General features: G+C 56.5%; 1 protein-coding gene across 2 annotated transcripts in view; it reads left to right on the top strand.

The window, feature by feature from the left end:
- The first annotated feature begins 6,271 nt into the window (after window positions 1-6,271).
- Window positions 6,272-20,896, top strand: part of dennd2a (DENN/MADD domain containing 2A) — a 45,818-nt gene continuing 31,193 nt past the window's right edge. For both annotated transcript variants that reach the window (XM_031898522.1, XM_031898521.1), the window contains exon 1: window positions 6,272-6,586. The gene's annotated coding sequence lies outside the window, so the exon portion shown is untranslated. The remainder of the gene's footprint in view (window positions 6,587-20,896) is intronic.

Below are 20,896 nucleotides of genomic sequence, written 5' to 3'. Positions count from 1 at the left end.
GCAGCCAAACCCTATTGCTCTGTGAGGCTCCAGTTTTATTGTTATTGTTACTTTTTATTCCTTATCTTTCTATTCAGCCCCTCCCCTATTCATATACCTGTCTCTCATTCACACCACTCCCTGGTTGCTAAGGTAACTTGGACCCTAGCAACCAAACCCTATTGCTCTGTGAGGCTCCAGTTTTATTGTTATTGTTACTTTTTATTCTATTTAGGCCCCTCCCCTACTCATTTTCCTGTCTCTCTTTCAAATCACTGCCTGGTTGCTAGGTTGAATTGGACCCTAGCAACCAGGCAGCGTCTGAAATTCCAAACTAGAGAGCTGCTGAACAAAAAACGAAACGACTAAAAAACCGCAAGTAATACAAAATAAAGACCAATTGCAAATTGTCTCAGAATAGCATTCTCTATAAAAGTTATTATTTTAGAGGTGAGATAACCCCTTTAGTTACAAAGAGGAGCTTACAGTCTAAGGTCCCTATTGCATTCGCACACACTATGGTCAATTTAGTCAGGGGCTAATGAACCTGCCCCCCACCCCCCAAGGTGCCTCCTCTGGCCACGTCCCCCGCCGTGCACCCCTAAACCCCCCCCCCATATGTGAAACGCGTCAGGGGAGGACATTGGAGGCCAGAGGAAGCAGCAATAGGTTATTTTCCCGGTGTCATGGCGGCCCAGTCCGACCCTGCCTGAACCTACCATACAGACACATACAAACAGCCAGGGTTGGACTGGGCCATCAGGACACCGGGAAGAAAACCCAGTGGGCCAGACCCAACCACGCTCCACCGGTCTCCCTCCCCCGACACAGCTTGGGGGAGAGGGTTGGACAGGATTGGGGGGTGCAGGGGCCCCTGAGGAGAAGCCCCGCTGGGCAATCTGGACCCCCAAGTCCAACCCTGCAAACACCTTGCAGATAGTGCCCTGGCCAGGATTGAACTCAGGACCCCAGTGCTGCAAGGCAGAAGTGCTACTCATTGAGCCCCCCCCCCTGTCTTTTTTTACAGACAGGTCCCAACAGCCCATTCAGGCCCCAAAAATAGTGACTGCCCAGGGTCGGACTGGGGGTGCAGACCGAACCCCGCAAGGTGCCTCCTCTGGCCTTGTACCCTGCAGGAGCCCCCGCCGCCGCACACTCCTAACCCCACCCCTGCAGGAGCCCCCGCCGCCGCACACTCCTAACCCCACCCCTGCAGGAGCCCCCGCCGCCGCACACTCCTAACCCCACCCCTGCAGGAGCCCCCGCCGCTGCACACTCCTAACCCCACCCCTGCAGGAGCCCCCGCCGCCGCACACTCCTAACCCCACCCCTGCAGGAGCCCCCGCGCTGCACACTCCTAACCCCACCCCTGCAGGAGCCCCCGCCGCCGCACACTCCTAACCCCACCCCTGCAGGAGCCCCCGCTGCCGCACACTCCTAACCCCACCCCTGCAGGAGCCCCCGCCGCCGCACACTCCTAACCCCACCCCTGCAGGAGCCCCCGCTGCCGCACACCCCTAACCCCACCCCTGCAGGAACCCCCGCTGCCGCACACCCCTAACAACCCCCCTGCAGGAACCCCCACCGCCGCACACTCCTAACCCCACCCCTGCAGGAGCCCCCGCCGCCGCACACTCCTAACCCCACCCCTGCAGGAGCCCCCGCCGCCGCACACTCCTAACCCCACCCCTGCAGGAGCCCCCGCTGCCGCACACCCCTAACACCCCCCCCCTGCAGGAACCCCCGCCGCCGCACACTCCTAACCCCACCCCTGCAGGAGCCCCCGCCGCCGCACACTCCTAACCCCACCCCTGCAGGAGCCCCCGCCGCCGCACACTCCTAACCCCACCCCTGCAGGAGCCCCCGCCGCCGCACACTCCTAACCCCACCCCTGCAGGAACCCCCGCTGCCGCACACTCCTAACCCCACCCCTGCAGGAGCCCCCGCCGCCGCACACTCCTAACCCCACCCCTGCAGGAGCCCCCGCCGCCGCACACTCCTAACCCCACCCCTGCAGGAGCCCCCGCTGCCGCACACCCCTAACACCCCCCCCCCTGCAGGAACCCCCGCCGCCGCACACTCCTAACCCCACCCCTGCAGGAGCCCCCGCCGCCGCACACTCCTAACCCCACCCCTGCAGGAGCCCCCGCCGCCGCACACTCCTAACCCCACCCCTGCAGGAGCCCCCGCCGCTGCACACTCCTAACCCCACCCCTGCAGGAGCCCCCGCCGCCGCACACTCCTAACCCACCCCTGCAGGAGCCCCCGCCGCTGCACACCCCTAACCCCACCCCTGCAGGAGCCCCCGCTGCCGCACACCCCTAACAACCCCCCTGCAGGAACCCCCGCCGCCGCACACTCCTAACCCCACCCCTGCAGGAGCCCCCGCTGCCGCACACCCCTAACCCCACCCCTGCAGGAGCCCCCGCTGCCGCACACCCCTAACCCCACCCCTGCAGGAGCCCCCGCTGCCGCACACCCCTAACACCCCCCCCCTGCAGGAACCCCCGCCGCCGCACACTCCTAACCCCACCCCTGCAGGAGCCCCCGCCGCTGCACACTCCTAACCCCACCCCTGCAGGAGCCCCCGCTGCCGCACACCCCTAACCCCACCCCTGCAGGAGCCCCCGCTGCCGCACACCCCTAACCCCACCCCTGCAGGAGCCCCCGCTGCCGCACACCCCTAACACCCCCCCCTGCAGGAACCCCCGCCGCCGCACACTCCTAACCCCACCCCTGCAGGAGCCCCCGCCGCCGCACACTCCTAACCCCACCCCTGCAGGAACCCCCGCTGCCGCACACTCCTAACCCCACCCCTGCAGGAGCCCCTGCCGCCGCACACTCCTAACCCCACCCCTGCAGGAGCCCCCGCCGCCGCACACTCCTAACCCCACCCCTGCAGGAGCCATCGCTGCCGCACACTCCTAACCCCACCCCTGCAGAAGCCATCGCTGCCGCACACTCCTAACCCCACCCCTGCAGGAGCCCCCGCTGCCGCACACCCCTAACACCCCCCCCTGCAGGAACCCCCGCCGCCGCACACTCCTAACCCCACCCCTGCAGGAGCCCCCGCTGCCGCACACCCCTAACACCCCCCCTGCAGGAACCCCCGCCGCCGCACACTCCTAACCCCACCCCTGCAGGAGCCCCCGCCGCCGCACACTCTTAACCCCACCCCTGCAGGAACCCCCGCCGCCGCACACTCCTAACCCCACCCCTGCAGGAGCCCCCGCTGCCGCACACTCCTAACCCCACTCCTGCAGGAGCCCCCGCTGCCGCACACTCCTAACCCCACTCCTGCAGGAGCCCCCGCTGCCGCACACTCCTAACCCCACTCCTGCAGGAGCCCCCGCCGCCGCACACTCCTAACCCCACCCCTGCAGGAGCCCCCGCTGCCGCACACTCCTAACCCCACTCCTGCAGGAGCCCCCGCTGCCGCACACTCCTAACCCCACCCCTGCAGGAGCCCCCGCTGCCGCACACTCCTAACCCCACCCCTGCAGGAGCCCCCGCCGCCGCACACCCCTAACCCCACCCCTGCAGGAGCCCCCGCCGCCGCACACCCCTAACCCCACCCCTGCAGGAGCCCCCGCCGCCGCACACTCCTAACCCCACCCCTGCAGGAGCCCCCGCCGCCGCACACCCCTAACCCCACCCCTGCAGGAGCCCCCGCCGCCGCACACTCCTAACCCACCCCTGCAGGAGCCCCCGCTGCCGCACACCCCTAACCCCACCCCTGCAGGAGCCCCCGCCGCCGCACACTCCTAACCCCACCCCTGCAGGAGCCCCCGCCGCCGCACACCCCTAACCCCACCCCTGCAGGAGCCCCCACCGCCGCACACCCCTAACCCCACCCCTGCAGGAGCCCCCGCCGCCGCACACTCCTAACCCCACCCCTGCAGGAGCCCCCGCAGCCGCACACCCCTAACCCCACCCCTGCAGGAGCCCCCGCTGCCGCACACCCCTAACACCCCCCCCGCAGGGGCCCCTGACCGATGTCCTCCCTTGAACGCATGTACGTAAAACGCGCCAGGGGAGGACATTGGAGGCCAGAGGAAGTGGCAATAGGGTCTGGTCTGGTCCGGTGGGGCCCACCAAGGCCGGGTATTTTCCCGGTGTCCAGGCGGCCCAGTCCAGACCCTGTGACTGTCTATGGCATCTTAGAGCAGCACCTTTGGTATTAGCCAGAATGCACAGGAGTAGGGCAGGGAGTAGACAATGCAATACTAGCAAGTGGCCACTAGGTGGCAGCAGAGTACGCCCAGTGCGGGGCTCATCTGTTTCTGATATCGGTTCCTGGACTTTTGCTCTAATTTCCAGTGTCAGAAGTCAAGGGGGCACCAGGGGGGGAATCCATTTCCCTTCAGTTTGTCCTCCCTGATAGCAAATACTTCTACTGGGTTGTTATTAATATTTATTTTTTTAATTACCCTTAATCAGGAACTCCGCCTCTTTCTGCTGCATAGTTTCGAGAGTCTGAACCAGCAGTTGCAGAGAATATAAAGAGCCGACCGACGAAATTACATTTACACGTAACTCATTAATAAGGGTAATGAATGTGGATGGAAAGATGCTGAGACTTCTGCCTTTATTACGCAAGGTGTAGTTCCCCTTTAATTCTGCTCAGTTATATTTCCCAGGTATCCAGAGGTTGATGTTTATTCTATGGCCCTGGGCTCTCCGGAGTCGCATTATTCAGGGACACACGTGGGTTCAATTTAGACAGGATCCTAGATAAAAGCTCAGGGCGCCTCTCCAAATCTTTTTAGCCCCAAATAAATGAAGTAGTTCATAGGGATTCCCTGTACTAAGCACAATTCAGCAGGAACAGCCCCCTAAGTTTGCCCATAGCCTGTACAGAGAGATACCATAAAACTAGGGCACATAGGGATTCCCCTGTACTAAGCACAATTCAGCAGGAACAGCCCCCTATGTTTGCTCATAGCCTGTACAGAGAGATACCATAAAACTATGGCACATAGGGATTCCCCTGTACTAAGCACAATTCAGCAGGAACAGCCCCCTAAGTTTGCTCATAGCCTGTACAGAGAGATACCATAAAACTATGGCACATAGGGATTCCCCTGTACTAAGCACAATTCAGCAGGAACAGCCCCCTAAGTTTGCCCATAGCCTGTACAGGGAGATACCATAAAACTATGGCACATAGGGATTCCCCTGTACTAAGCACAATTCAGCAGGAACAGCCCCCTAAGTTTGCTCATAGCCTGTACAGAGAGATACCATAAAACTATGGCACATAGGGATTCCCCTGTACTAAGCACAATTCAGCAGGAACAGCCCCCTAAGTTTGCCCATAGCCTGTACAGAGAGATACCATAAAACTATGGCACATAGGGATTCCCCTGTACTAAGCACAATTCAGCAGGAACAGCCCCCTATGTTTGCCCATAGCCTGTACAGAGAGATACCATACAACTATGGCACATAGGGATTCCCCTGTACTAAGCACAATTCAGCAGGAACAGCCCCCTAAGTTTGCTCATAGCCTGTACAGGGAGATACCATAAAACTATGGCACATAGGGATTCCCCTGTACTAAGCACAATTCAGCAGGAACAGCCCCCTAAGTTTGCCCATAGCCTGTACAGAGAGATACCATAAAACTATGGCACATAGGGATTCCCCTGTACTAAGCACAATTCAGCAGGAACAGCCCCCTAAGTTTGCTCATAGCCTGTACAGAGAGATACCATAAAACTATGGCACATAGGGATTCCCCTGTACTAAGCACAATTCAGCAGGAACAGCCCCCTAAGTTTGCTCATAGCCTGTACAGAGAGATACCATAAAACTATGGCACATAGGGATTCCCCTGTACTAAGCACAATTCAGCAGGAACAGCCCCCTAAGTTTGCCCATAGCCTGTTGCTCATAGCTGCTGTTCCAGATGTACAGGGAATAGCAGATACACAGTGACAGCCCCATACTGCGCTCCTGTATATGTCAGTGCTTCCCAGTCCCCATTGTATTCGCTGCCTGTGTGGGACGATACTCAGTATTTATATTGCAGCCCCAGCAGGGGGTTATACTAATATTTAGCCAGTGTGTAACCCTTTCTGTGCCAACGGAATTGTTATTGCCCCCCCCCAACTCTGTGCCCAGACCCCCTTCCTCCCTGCAGCCCCCTTTTAGTATTCAGGGCAGCAGGTTTCTATGGCAATAAAGCCCAGCTGCAGATCAAGAAGTCAGAGGGGGGGGGAATGGGGGGGCCGGGGGAGGAGGAGAGAGCAGGGGGGGGGATCAGTGACACAGAGAGAAGAAGAATTTCCAGAAAGAGAGAGGAAAAAAGCCCCCAATTATCAGCAGGGAAACAGCAGGATGTAGGGGGGGAGGGCAGATAACAGGGGAAGTGTGCGACTTGCTACAAAGTAGCGCCGTCCGAGCGATCCGACTCCGAGCAAAAAGCCAAAAGTTTTGGAAATTGAACAAAAGAGACGAGGAAGAGGAGGAGGAGGAGGAGGAGGAGGAGGAGGAGGAGGGGGGGGGGGGTATGGATCCAGATGCTGCGGAGCCCTCAGCCTTTCCCCGGTTACACAAGATGAGGGAGGCAGGGAGTGCGGACGCGCCCGGGGATTTAAAAGAGGTGAGTCTGCGATTTCCCCACTTATTCCTCTGTGTGTGCGTCTATGGGTCGGGCACGGACTTGGTAGGGATTGGGCACCAGGGGGGGCACTGGGGAATGGGACCCCCGGCTTGGGAACTGCACTTGGAGTCGGGCACTTATTGGCCAACTCATTGGGCTGATTGGCCGACTCTGTCCAAGTGTGAAATCGCAGGAAGCGGAATATTCATTTCTACAGTTGTGTGTGTGTGTGTGGGGGGGGGGGGGGGGGGGGGGGGGGGGGTAATTGTGACATCGTCACTAATCAGAACGGGGGTATTTGTTGTTGTTGTGTTAGGAAAGAGGTAGGAAATGAGCTGCCCCCCCCCCCATCAGCCTTTGCTGATTGTGATATCTGTGTATATCTGTGATTGGCTTATCTAAAGGGCAAGTTCACCTTTGATTTAGTATGAAGTAGAGAATCATATACTGAGGCCATTTGCAATTGGTCTTCATTTTTTTTTATTGGTAGTTTTTTTAGTTGTTTCAGTTTTGTTCAGAAGCTCTTGAGTTTGGTGTTTCAGCAGCTATCTGGTTGCTAGGGTCCAAGTTACCTTAGTCACCGGGGAGTGGTTTGAATGAGAGGCTGGTAAATGAATAGAAGAACAGGGAAATAAGTTAAAAGTAAACAATAAAGTAACAATAACAATAAAACTGGGGCCTCACAGAGCAATAGGGTTTGGCTGCCGGGGTCAGTGACCCCCATTTGAAAGCTGCAAAGAGGCAGAAGAAAAACTATAACAAATAAATAATGACGACCAATTGAAACGTTGCTTAGAACTGGCCATTATATAACGTACTGACAGTTAACTTAAAGGTGAACCGCCCCCTTTCTGAATCGGATATTCTGGACTTTGAAATGGATGGAAGCCTCTGTCTGATGTGATAGTGTTACTTACGGTCTTCTATTATTCTATATATATATATATATTGTGATTGGTGCAGGGGGTCTGTGTTAGGGAACGGGTACGTAGCAACCGGCTGTGTCCCACTACTAACCCTACACTCATCTGCCTTACACCCCTGGGTGAAACACTATGGCAGCTCCTACCCATATGTATAAATACACATATACAGAGAAGGAATGTTCTGGGCACACAATAAGCTGTACCCCCATACTGTACTGTCTAAGGGAAACACTATGGCACCCCCTACCCATATGTATAAATACAAATATACAGAGAAGGAATGTTCTGGGCACACAATAAGCTGTACCCCCATACTGTACTGTCTAAGGGAAACACTATGGCACCCCCTACCCATATGTATAAATACAAATATACAGAGAAGGAATGTTCTGGGCACACAATAAGCTGTACCCCCATACTGTACTGTCTAAGGGAAACACTATGGCACCCCCTACCCCTGCTCTAAGCGCCTCCAGTGTAAACTGCCCCAAACAAATGATTCCCATAGCAGCCGCCACACAATGCTAATATTGACTTGTGCTGCACATACAGTGAAGCTTCTGCCTTGGTTACTGAATAAATATATATGTATATACTGTATATACTCTATATACACACTCAGGGAGGGAGGGGGGAGATATATAACCGAGGGCCGGGCCCCAGGCCATTATCTCTGAGAGGAGCAAAGATCCTTCCTGTTTTGTTACAAATATTTTCACCCTCATTTCCTTTAACTCTCGGGCACAGGGGATGCACTCGGACTGGGACGTATTCTCTGTAACAGGGAGAGTGAGGCGGCCAATCAGGGATTGGCGTTTATGGGAGATAGTTATTGGCTGAGGAAGCAGCCAATAATACACAGCAGACCCAGCGGTTGCGGGGGGCCCCAGGTAGCAGGGGGACCGGCTGGGGTAGGAGAGACTGGTCCTTATTGGCTGCTGCAAAGTGGATCACAATCAGCCAATCGCCTGTCTCATTCCCTTACCCCCCCTCCGCCCACGTATAAAAGTCGGTTATGTGCCCCTGAAGGTTAGTGGCACCCCCAGACTTGTTTTTGAATAAACAGCACCCCTATTCCCGGGCTGTGTACAAAATGGGGACACAAAACCCCCCAAATCAGCACAGGGGGGGGGGGGGGCATTTAAGGCTTCCGGTTCTGCTAAATCATTTGCTCAGATTGTAAGGAAAGTGACCCAATAAATAAATGTGATTCACAGGAGCTGGAGGTGAGTTGGCGAAGCGAGAAATAATTGTTTCTGCATATTCCTATTGCCCCCCCCCATACGGGCGCCAACTCCCCCCCCCTCCAATGTGCCTCCCCCATATAGCAACCGAATCCCCCCAGTCTCCCCCAGATACCCAGGGAACCCACTGTACCTACTGCCCCCCCTCTCCCCCTGCACAAAAAGTACCCCCCCAGATACCCAGGGAACCCACTGTACCTACTGCCCCCCCTCTCCCCCTGCGCACAAAGTACCCCCCCAGATACCCAGGGAACCCACTGTACCTACTGCCCCCCCTCTCCCCCTGCGCACAAAGTACCCCCCCAGATACCCAGGGAACCCACTGTACCTACTGCCCCCCCTCTCCCCCTGCACACAAAGTACCCCCCAGATACCCAGGGAACCCACTGTACCTACTGCCCCCCCTCTCCCCCTGCACACAAAGTACCCCCCCAGATACCCAGGGAACCCACTGTACCTACTGCCCCCCTCTCCCCCTGCGCACAAAGTACCCCCCCAGATACCCAGGGAACCCACTGTACCTACTGCCCCCCCTCTCCCCCCTGCACACAAAGTACCCCCCCCAGATACCCAGGGAACCCACTGTACCTACTGCCCCCCTCTCCCCCTGCACACAAAGTACCCCCCCAGATACCCAGGGAACCCCACTGTACCTACTGCCCCCCTCTCCCCTGCACACAAAGTACCCCCCCAGATACCCAGGGAACCCACTGTACCTACTGCCCCCCCTCTCCCTGCACACAAAGTACCCCCCCAGATACCCAGGGAACCCACTGTACCTACTGCCCCCCCTCCCCCCTGCACACAAAGTACCCCCCCCAGATACCCAGGGAACCCACTGTACCTACTGCCCCCCCTCTCCCCCTGCACACAAAGTACCCCCCCCCAGATACCCAGGGAACCCCCTGTACCTACTGCCCCCCCTCTCCCCCTGCACACAAAGTACCCCCCCCAGATACCCAGGGAACCCACTGTACCTACTGCCCCCCTCTGCCCCCTGCACACAAAGTACCCCCCCAGATACCCAGGGAACCCACTGTACCTACTGACCCCCCCCCCCCAAGTACCCCAACCGGACCCTGTACCTGCCCCCCCTGCCCCTGCACACAAAGTACCCCCCCAGATACCCAGGGAACCCACTGTACCTACTGCCCCCCTCTCCCCCTGCACACAAAGTACCCCCCCCAGATACCCAGGGAACCCACTGTACCTACTGCCCCCCCTCTGCCCCCTGCACACAAAGTACCCCCCCCAGATACCCAGGGAACCCACTGTACCTACTGCCCCCCCTCCCCCCTGCACACAAAGTACCCCCCCCCCAGATACCCAGGGAACCCCCTGTACCTACTGCCCCCCCTCTCCCCCTGCACACAAAGTACCCCCCCCAGATACCCAGGGAACCCACTGTACCTACTGCCCCCCCTCTGCCCCCTGCACACAAAGTACCCCCCCCCAGATACCCAGGGAACACACTGTACCTACTGCCCCCCCTCCCCCTGCACACAAAGTACCCCCCAGATACCCAGGGAACCCACTGTACCTACTGCCCCCCCTCTCCCCCCTGCACACAAAGTACCCCCCCAGATACCCAGGGAACCCGCTGTACCTACTGCCCCCCCCCCTGCACACAAAGTACCCCCCCAGATACCCAGGGAACCCGCTGTACCTACTGCCCCCCCCCCCCCCCCGTGCTGCTCCCCCATGTGGGTCTGTGTGTTGGTTCAGAGTCAGCAGCCGGTTTTGTTGTTACACAGGTTGGGATCAGTGTCGCATTCAGATTGTGTTGTTGTTGTTGTTGTTTCCATTTATACAGACGAGCCCTCCGGTCGCTGCTAATTTGATGCCCAGTTGTGTCTCTCTCTCCAGGAACAATGGGTCTCGCTGTTTGCTCACAAGATAAGGGGCTGCTTCATGGGGTAATTATAGGGTTAATGGGTTATGTCAGGTCACCATGTAGCTCACTGATTATGGACACGTATAGCACCCACATATGCACCCAACAACCAGCACCCAGAACCCCATGGAAGCACTGGCCTAAGGGATTCTGCAGGAGTGTACTTCCTGGTACACATCTGCCCCTACTTCCTGGTACACATCTGCCCCTACTTCCTGGTACACATCTGCCTCTACTTCCTGGTACACATCTGCCCCTACTTCCTGGTACACATCTGCCTCTACTTCCTGGTACACATCTGCCCCTACTTCCTGGTACACATATGCCCCTACTTCCTGGTACACATCTGCCCCTACTTCCTGGTACACATCTGCCCCTACTTCCTGGTACACATCTGCCCCTACTTCCTGGTACACATCTGCCCCTACTTCCTGGTACACATCTGCCCCTACTTCCTGGTACACATCTGCCCCTACTTCCTGGTACACATCTGCCCCTACTTTCTGGTACACATCTGCCCCTACTTCCTGGTACACATCTGCCTCTACTTCCTGGTACACATCTGCCCCTACTTCCTGGTACACATCTGCCCTACTTCCTGGTACACATCTGCCTCTACTTCCTGGTACACATCTGCCCCTAATTCCTGGTACACATCTGCCTCTACTTCCTGGTACACATCTGCCCATACTTCCTGGTACACATCTGCCCCTACTTCCTGGTACACATCTGCCCCTAATTCCTGGTACACATCTGCCTCTACTTCCTGGTACACATCTGCCCCTACTTCCTGGTACACATCTGCCCCTAATTCCTGGTACACACCCGCCTCTACTTCCTGGTACACATCCGCCCCTACTTCCTGGTACACATCTGCCCCTACTTCCTGGTACACATCTGCTCTACTTCCTGGTACACACCCGCCTCTACTTCCTGGTACACACCCGCCTCTACTTCCTGGTACACATCCGCCCCTACTTCCTGGTACACATCTGCCCCTAATTCCTGGTACACATCTGCCCCTACTTCCTGGTACACATCTGCCTCTACTTCCTGGTACACATCTGCCCCTACTTCCTGGTACACATCTGCCCCTACTTCCTGGTACACATCTGCCCCTACTTCCTGGTACACATCTGCCCCTACTTCCTGGTACACATCTGCCTCTACTTCCTGGTACACATCTGCCCCTACTTCCTGGTACACACCCGCCTCTACTTCCTGGTACACATCTGCCCCTACTTCCTGGTACACACCCGCCTCTACTTCCTGGTACACATCCGCCCCTACTTCCTGGTACACATCTGCCCCTAATTCCTGGTACACATCTGCCCCTACTTCCTGGTACACATCTGCCTCTACTTCCTGGTACACATCTGCCCCTACTTCCTGGTACACATCTGCCTCTACTTCCTGGTACACATCTGCCCCTACTTCCTGGTACACATCTGCCCCTACTTCCTGGTACACATCTGCCCCTACTTCCTGGTACACATCTGCCCCTACTTCCTGGTACACATCTGCCCCTACTTCCTGGTACACATCTGCCCCTACTTCCTGGTACACATCTGCCCCTACTTCCTGGTACACATCTGCCCCTACTTTCTGGTACACATCTGCCCCTACTTCCTGGTACACATCTGCCTCTACTTCCTGGTACACATCTGCCCCTACTTCCTGGTACACATCTGCCCCTACTTCCTGGTACACATCTGCCTCTACTTCCTGGTACACATATGCCCCTAATTCCTGGTACACATCTGCCCATACTTCCTGGTACACATCTGCCTCTACTTCCTGGTACACATCTGCCCATACTTCCTGGTACACATCTGCCCCTACTTCCTGGTACACATCTGCCCCTAATTCCTGGTACACATCTGCCTCTACTTCCTGGTACACATCTGCCCCTACTTCCTGGTACACACCCGCCTCTACTTCCTGGTACACATCCGCCCCTACTTCCTGGTACACATCTGCCCCTAATTCCTGGTACACATCTGCCCCTACTTCCTGGTACACATCTGCCTCTACTTCCTGGTACACACCCGCCTCTACTTCCTGGTACACACCCGCCTCTACTTCCTGGTACACATCCGCCCCTACTTCCTGGTACACATCTGCCCCTAATTCCTGGTACACATCTGCCCCTACTTCCTGGTACACATCTGCCTCTACTTCCTGGTACACATCTGCCCCTACTTCCTGGTACACATCTGCCCCTACTTCCTGGTACACATCTGCCCCTACTTCCTGGTACACATCTGCCCCTACTTCCTGGTACACATCTGCCTCTACTTCCTGGTACACATCTGCCCCTACTTCCTGGTACACACCCGCCTCTACTTCCTGGTACACATCTGCCCCTACTTCCTGGTACACACCCGCCTCTACTTCCTGGTACACATCCGCCCCTACTTCCTGGTACACATCTGCCCCTAATTCCTGGTACACATCTGCCCCTACTTCCTGGTACACATCTGCCTCTACTTCCTGGTACACATCTGCCCCTACTTCCTGGTACACATCTGCCCCTACTTCCTGGTACACATCTGCCTCTACTTCCTGGTACACATCTGCCCCTACTTCCTGGTACACATCTGCCCCTACTTCCTGGTACACATCCGCCCCTACTTCCTGGTACACATCTGCCCCTAATTCCTGGTACACATCTGCCCCTACTTCCTGGTACACATCTGCCCCTACTTCCTGGTATACATCTGCCCCTACTTCCTGGTACACATCTGCCCCTACTTCCTGGTACACATCTGCCCCTACTTCCTGGTATACATCTGCCCCTACTTCCTGGTATACATCTGCCCCTACTTCCTGGTACACATCTGCCTCTACTTCCTGGTACACATCTGCCCCTACTTCCTGTGTAGCAAATAAACAGCACTCTTGCCTTGCTTTATGGCAGGGATGTCAGACTAAAGGTTGCCATAGAGATTCCGCAGCTTATCTGCAACCCCCAAAGGGTAACTGTGGGGAACTAACAAAAGCAAATGTAAATCTTAGCACTGCTTATAGTGAGATATTAAATGTGGGCAGGCCCTGTAAGGGTTAATGTATCCCAGCAGCCCCCGCTCAGCCCCCGGTGCAGGGAAATGTGGAGCTGGTTTGGGGCTGATGGAGCCGCAGGTTTTCCAAGAATGAAATTCCCGAGCGGAAAACCTGATGAACTGATTCTCTTCCAAAAAAATTGTAGGGGGGGCAATAATTTAACCCAATGAGTTCTGCTGTAACCCGACCCCCCACTTACTGACATTCCGGCCGGAGACCCAGGGATCTGGGAAATAATATAGGGTTTAACCCTTACCCTGCCAGCGTCGCCCCCGGGGCCCCCAGTCTCATAATTAATGGGGGTCAAACTCTGCTCAGGTCCCCCAGGTGTTTGTGATGTATCAGGTCCCAGCACTTAGTTATTTAGTCTGGGGCAACCGCGGGGCAAGGTGGGGGCAGTAGGGCAAGATGGGGACAGTAGCACAAGATGGAGACAGTAGGGCAAGATGGAGACAGTAGGGCAAGATTGAGACAGTAGGATAAGATGGAGACAGTAGGGCAAGATGGGGACAGTAGGGCAAGATGGGGACAGTAGGGCAAGATGGGGACAGTAGGGCAAGATAGAGACAGTAGCACAAGATGGAGACAGTAGGGCAAGATGGGGACAGTAGGGCAAGATGGAGACAGTAGGGCAAGATGGGGACAGTAGGGCAAGATGGAGACAGTAGGACAAGATGGAGACAGTAGGGCAAGATGGAGACAGTAGGGCAAGATGGAGACAGTAGGGCAAGATAGAGACAGTAGGACAAGATAGAGACAGTAGGGCAAGATGGGGACAGTAGGGCAAGATGGAGACAGTAGGACAAGATGGGGACAGTAGGACAAGATGGGGACAGTAGGGCAAGATGGAGACAGTAGGACAAGATGGAGACAGTAGGGCAAGATGGGGACAGTAGGGCAAGATGGAGACAGTAGGACAAGATGGAGACAGTAGGGCAAGATGGAGACAGTAGGGCAAGATAGAGACAGTAGGACAAGATAGAGACAGTAGGGCAAGATGGGGACAGTAGGGCAAGATGGAGACAGTAGGACAAGATGGGGACAGTAGGACAAGATGGGGACAGTAGGGCAAGATGGAGACAGTAGGGCAAGATGGAGACAGTAGGGCAAGATGGAGACAGTAGGGCAAGATGGGGACAGTAGGGCAAGATGGGGACAGTAGGGCAAGATGGGGACAGTAGGGCAAGATGGAGACAGTAGGGCAAGATGGGGACAGTAGGGCAAGATGGAGACAGTAGGGCAAGATGGGGACAGTAGGGCAAGATGGAGACAGTAGGACAAGATGGAGACAGTAGGGCAAGATGGAGACAGTAGGGCAAGATGGAGACAGTAGGGCAAGATGGGGACAGTAGGGCAAGATGGGGACAGTAGGGCAAGATGGGGACAGTAGGGCAAGATGGGAGACAGTAGGGCAAGATGGAGACAGTAGGGCAAGATGGAGACAGTAGGGCAAGATGGAGACAGTAGGGCAAGATGGGGACAGTAGGACAAGATGGGGACAGTAGGACAAGATGGGGACAGTAGGACAAGATGGAGACAGTAGGGCAAGATGGAGACAGTAGGGCAAGATGGAGACAGTAGGGCAAGATGGAGACAGTAGGGCAAGATGGGGACAGTAGGGCAAGATGGAGACAGTAGGGCAAGATGGGGACAGTAGGGCAAGATGGAGACAGTAGGGCAAGATGGAGACAGTAGGGCAAGATGGGGACAGTAGGGCAAGATGGAGACAGTAGGGCAAGATGGGGACAGTAGGGCAAGATGGGGACAGTAGGGCAAGATGGAGACAGTAGGGCAAGATGGGGACAGTAGGGCAAGATGGGGACAGTAGGGCAAGATGGAGACAGTAGGGGCAAGATGGGACAGTAGGACAAGATGGGGACAGTAGGACAAGATGGGGGCAGTAGGGCAAGATGGAGACAGTAGGGCAAGATGGGGACAGTAGGGCAGATGGGGACAGTAGGGCCAAGATGGGGACAGTAGGGCAAGATGGAGACAGTAGGGCAAGATGGGGACAGTAGGGCAAGATGGAGACAGTAGGGCAAGATGGGGACAGTAGGGCAAGATGGGGACAGTAGGGCAAGATGGAGACAGTAGGGCAAGATGGGGACAGTAGGACAAGATGGGGGCAGTAGGGCAGGATGGAGACAGTAGGGCAAGATGGGGACAGTAGGGTAAGATGGGGACAGTAGGGTAAGATGGGGACAGTAGGACAAGATGGGGGCAGTAGGGCAGGATGGAGACAGTAGGGCAGGATGGAGACAGTAGGGCAAGATGGAGTCAGTAGGGCAAGATGGGGACAGTAGGACAAGATGGGGACAGTAGGACAAGATGGGGGCAGTAGGGCAAGATGGAGACAGTAGGGCAAGATGGAGACAGTAGGGCAGATGGGGACAGTAGGGACAAGATGGGGGCAGTAGGGCAAGATGGAGACAGTAGGGCAAGATGGGGACAGTAGGGCAAGATGGAGGACAGTAGGGCAAGATGGGGACAGTAGGGCAAGATGGGGACAGTAGGACAAGATGGGGACAGTAGGGCAGGATGGAGACAGTAGGGCAAGATGGAGACAGTAGGGCAAGATGGGGACATAGGGCAAGATGGGGACAGTAGGACAAGATGGGGACAGTAGGGCAAGATGGGGACAGTAGGACAAGATGGGGGCAGTAGGGCAGGATGGAGACAGTAGGGCAGGATGGAGACAGTAGGGCAAGATGGGGACAGTAGGGCAAGATGGGGACAGTAGGGCAAGATGGGGACAGTAGGGCAAGATGGGGACAGTAGGACAAGATGGGGGCAGTAGGGCAAAGATGGAGAACAGTAGGGCAAGATGGAGACAGTAGGGCAAGATGGGGACAGTAGGGCAAGATGGGGACAGTAGGGGACAGTAGGGCAAGGGACAGTAGGGCAGATGGGGACAGTAGGACAAGATGGGGGCAGTAGGGCAGGATGGAGACAGTAGGGCAGGATGGAGACAGTAGGGCAAGATGGGGACAGTAGGGCAAGATGGGGACAGTAGGGCAAGATGGGGACAGTAGGGCAAGATGGGGACAGTAGGACAAGATGGGGGCAGTAGGGCAGGATGGAGACAGTAGGGCAGGATGGAGACAGTAGGGCAGGATGGAGACAGTAGGGCAAGATGGGACAGTAGGGCAAGATGGGATAGTAGGAACAAGATGGGGGCAGTAGGGCAGGATGGAGACAGTAGGGCAAGATGGGGACAGAAGGGGCAAGATGGGGACAGTAGGGCAAGATGGGGGCAGTAGGGCAAGAAGGGGACAGTAGGGCAAGATGGGGGGCAGTAGGGCAAGAAGGGGACAGTAGGACAAGATGGGGGCAGTAGGGCAGGATGGAGAGGGCAAGATGGGACAGGGGCAAGATGGGGACAGAGGCAAGAGGGAGTCAGTAGGGCAAGATGGGGACAGTAGGGCAAGATGGGGACAGTAGGACAAGATGGGGGCAGTAGGGCAGGTTGAGACAGTAGGGCAAGATGGCGGACAGTAGGGCAGGATGGAGACAGTAGGCAAGAGGGGCAGTAGGGCAGGATTGAGACAGTAGGGCAAGATGGGGACAGTAGGGCAAGATGGGGACAGTAGGACAAGATGGAGGGCAGTAGGGCAAGATGGGGACAGTAGGGCAAGATGGAGACAGTAGGGCAAGATGGAGACAGTAGGGCAAGATGGAGACAGTAGGGCAAGATGGAGACAGTAGGGCAAGATGGGGACAGTAGGGCAAGATGGGGACAGTAGGGCAAGATGGAGACAGTTAGGCAAGATGGAGACAGTAGGGCAAGATGGGGACAGTAGGGCAAGATGGGCGACAGTAGGGCAAGATGGAGACAGTAGGGCAAGATGGAGACAGTAGGGCAAGATGGGGGCAGTAGGGCAAGATGGGGACAGTAGGGCAAGAGGGACAGTAGGGGCAAGATGGAGACAGTAGGGCAAGATGGAGACAGTAGGGCAAGATGGAGACAGTAGGGCAAGATGGAGACAGTAGGGCAAGATTGGGGCAGTAGGGCAAGATGGAGACAGTAGGGCAAGATGGAGACAGTAGGGCAAGATGGGGACAGTAGGGCAAGATGGAGACAGTAGGGCAAGATGGAGACAGTAGGGCAAGATGAGACAGTAGGGCAAGATGGGGCAGTAGGGCAAGATGGAGACAGTAGGGCAAGATGGAGACAGTAGGGCAAGATGGAGACAGTAGGGCAAGATGGGGGCAGTAGGGCAAGATGGAGACAGTAGGGCAAGATGGAGACAGTAGGGCAAGATGGAGACAGTAGGGCAAGATGGGGGCAGTAGGGCAAGATGGGGACAGTAGGGCAAGATGGAGTCAGTAGGGCAAGATGGAGACAGTAGGGCAAGATTGAGACAGTAGGGCAAGATGGAGACAGTAGGGCAAGATGGGGACAGTAGGGCAAGATGGAGTCAGTAGGGCAAGATGGAGACAGTAGGGCAAGATGGAGACAGTAGGGCAAGATGGGGGCAGTAGGGCAAGATGGAGACAGTAGGGCAAGATGGAGACAGTAGGGCAAGATGGAGACAGTAGGGCAAGATGGAGACAGTAGGGCAAGATGGGGGCAGTAGGGCAAGATGGAGACAGTAGGGCAAGATGGAGACAGTAGGGCAAGATGGAGACAGTAGGGCAAGATGGGGGCAGTAGGGCAAGATGGGGACAGTAGGGCAAGATGGAGTCAGTAGGGCAAGATGGGGACAGTAGGGCAAGATGGAGTCAGTAGGGCAAGATGGGGACAGTAGGGCAAGATGGGGACAGTAGGGCAAGATGGGGACAGTAGGGCAAGATGGAGGCAGTAGGGCAGGATGGAGACAGTAGGGCAAGATGGGGGCAGTAGGGCAAGATGGAGACAGTAGGGCAAGATGGAGGCAGTAGGGCAGGATGGAGACAGTAGGGCAAGATGGGGGCAGTAGGGCAAGATGGAGACAGTAGGGCAAGATGGGGACAGTAGGCAAGATGGGGACAGTAGGGCAAGATGGAGACAGTAGGGCAAGATGGGGGCAGTAGGACAAGATGGAGGCAGTAGGGCAGGATGGAGACAGTAGGGAAAGATGGAGGCAGTAGGGCAAGATGGAGACAGTAGGGCAAGATGGAGACAGTAGGGCAAGATGGGGGCAGTAGGGCAAGATGGGGACAGTAGGGCAAGATGGAGTCAGTAGGGCAAGATGGGGACAGTAGGGCAAGATGGAGTCAGTAGGGCAAGATGGGGACAGTAGGGCAAGATGGGGACAGTAGGGCAAGATGGGGACAGTAGGGCAAGATGGAGGCAGTAGGGCAGGATGGAGACAGTAGGGCAAGATGGGGGCAGTAGGGCAAGATGGAGACAGTAGGGCAAGATGGAGGCAGTAGGGCAGGATGGAGACAGTAGGGCAAGATGGGGGCAGTAGGGCAAGATGGAGACAGTAGGGCAAGATGGAGGCAGTAGGGCAGGATGGAGACAGTAGGGCAAGATGGGGACAGTAGGGCAAGATGGGGACAGTAGGGCAAGATTGAGGCAGTAGGGCAGGATGGAGGCAGTAGGGCAAGATGGAGGCAGTAGGGCAGGATGGAGACAGTAGGGCAAGATGGGGACAGTAGGACAAGATGGGGACAGTAGGGCAAGATGGGGACAGTAGGACAAGATGGGGACAGTAGGGCAAGATGGGGACAGTAGGGCAAGATGGGGACAGTAGGGCAAGATGGGGACAGTAGGGCAAGATGGAGACAGTAGGGCATTATTGGGCTGGGGGGGCTGTTTGTTCCTCTGGGTACTGGGAATGCCAGGGGGGCTGTAAGGTGCCACAGACAGTCACTATTTATTGGGCTGGGGGGGGGCTGTTTGTGCCTCTGGGTACTGGGAATGCCAGGGGGGCTGTAAGGTGCCACAGACAGTCACTATTTATTGGGCTGGGGGGGGGCTGTTTGTGCCTCTGGGTACTGGGAATGCCAGGGGGGCTGTAAGGTGCCACAGACAGTCACTATTTATTGGGCTGGGGGGGCTGTTTGTGCCTCTGGGTACTGGGAATGCCAGGGGGGCTGTAAGGTGCCACAGACAGTCACTATTTATTGGGCTGGGGGGGCTGTTTGTGCCTCTGGGTACTGGGAATGCCAGGGGGGCTGTAAGGTGCCACAGACAGTCACTATTTATTGGGCTGGGGGGGCTGTTTGTGCCTCTGGGTACTGGGAATGCCAGGGGGGCTGTAAGGTGCCACAGACAGTCACTATTTATTGGGCTGGGGGGGGCTGTTTGTGCCTCTGGGTACTGGGAATGCCGGGGGGGCTGTAAGGTGCCACAGACAGTCACTATTTATTGGGCTGGGGGGGGCTGTTTGTGCCTCTGGGTACTGGGAATGCCAGGGGGGCTGTAAGGTGCCACAGACAGTCACTATTTATTGGGCTGGGGGGGGGGCTGTTTGTGCCTCTGGGTACTGGGAATGCCAGGGGGGCTGTAAGGTGCCACAGACAGTCACTATTTATTGGGCTGGGGGGGCTGTATGGATCTATGGATTCCCAGAGGCGGGGGGGGGGGGGGGGCAGCTGCCTGGGATCTCACAGACTTGTTTACATGACGCAGAGGATATGGGGGTCACTCTCGCCCTGGGAGCCATATGATTCCTTACACACAGTTTGGCTCCTCTCCAGCCCGAGAGCGATGCTGTCATACAGTGAGGGGGGGGGGGGGGGCAGCGAGGGGGCGGAAGAGTGGGGGGGGCAAGAAAAAAATAGACATTCTTTTTGGGAGATGCTCGAATCAAAGCATCTGTAACCCCTTAAGTGACTGAGAGGCCGAGATGGACGAGAACAGGAAACATATGGCCAAACCAGGCGGCTCAGCTGCTTCCAGGTCACCAGCGAAACAAGGCTGTTGGGGGTTGCTAGGAGTTTCTGAGAGTTGCTGGGGGTTGCTGGGAGTTGCTGGGGTTTGCAGGGAGTTTCTGAGAGTTGCTGGGGGTTGCTGGGAGTTGCTGGGAGTTGCTGGGGTTTGCAGGGGGTTACTGAGAGTTGCTGGGGTTTGCAGGGGGTTGCTGAGAGTTGCTGGGGGTTGCTGGGAGTTGCTGGGGGTTGCTGGGAGTTGCTGGGGTTGCTGAGGTTTGCAGGGGGTTGCTGGGAGTTGCTGGGGTTTGCAGGGGGTTGCTGAGAGTTGCTGGGGGTTGCTGGGAGTTGCTGGGGTTTGCAGGGGGTTACTGAGAGTTGCTGG

Source organism: Xenopus tropicalis, chromosome 3 (assembly GCF_000004195.4).
Source record: "Xenopus tropicalis strain Nigerian chromosome 3, UCB_Xtro_10.0, whole genome shotgun sequence".
Taxonomy (NCBI): Eukaryota; Metazoa; Chordata; class Amphibia; order Anura; family Pipidae; genus Xenopus; species Xenopus tropicalis.
The sequence above is the reverse complement of the archived record's forward strand: the minus strand, read 5'-3'. Positions and strand labels throughout refer to the sequence as shown.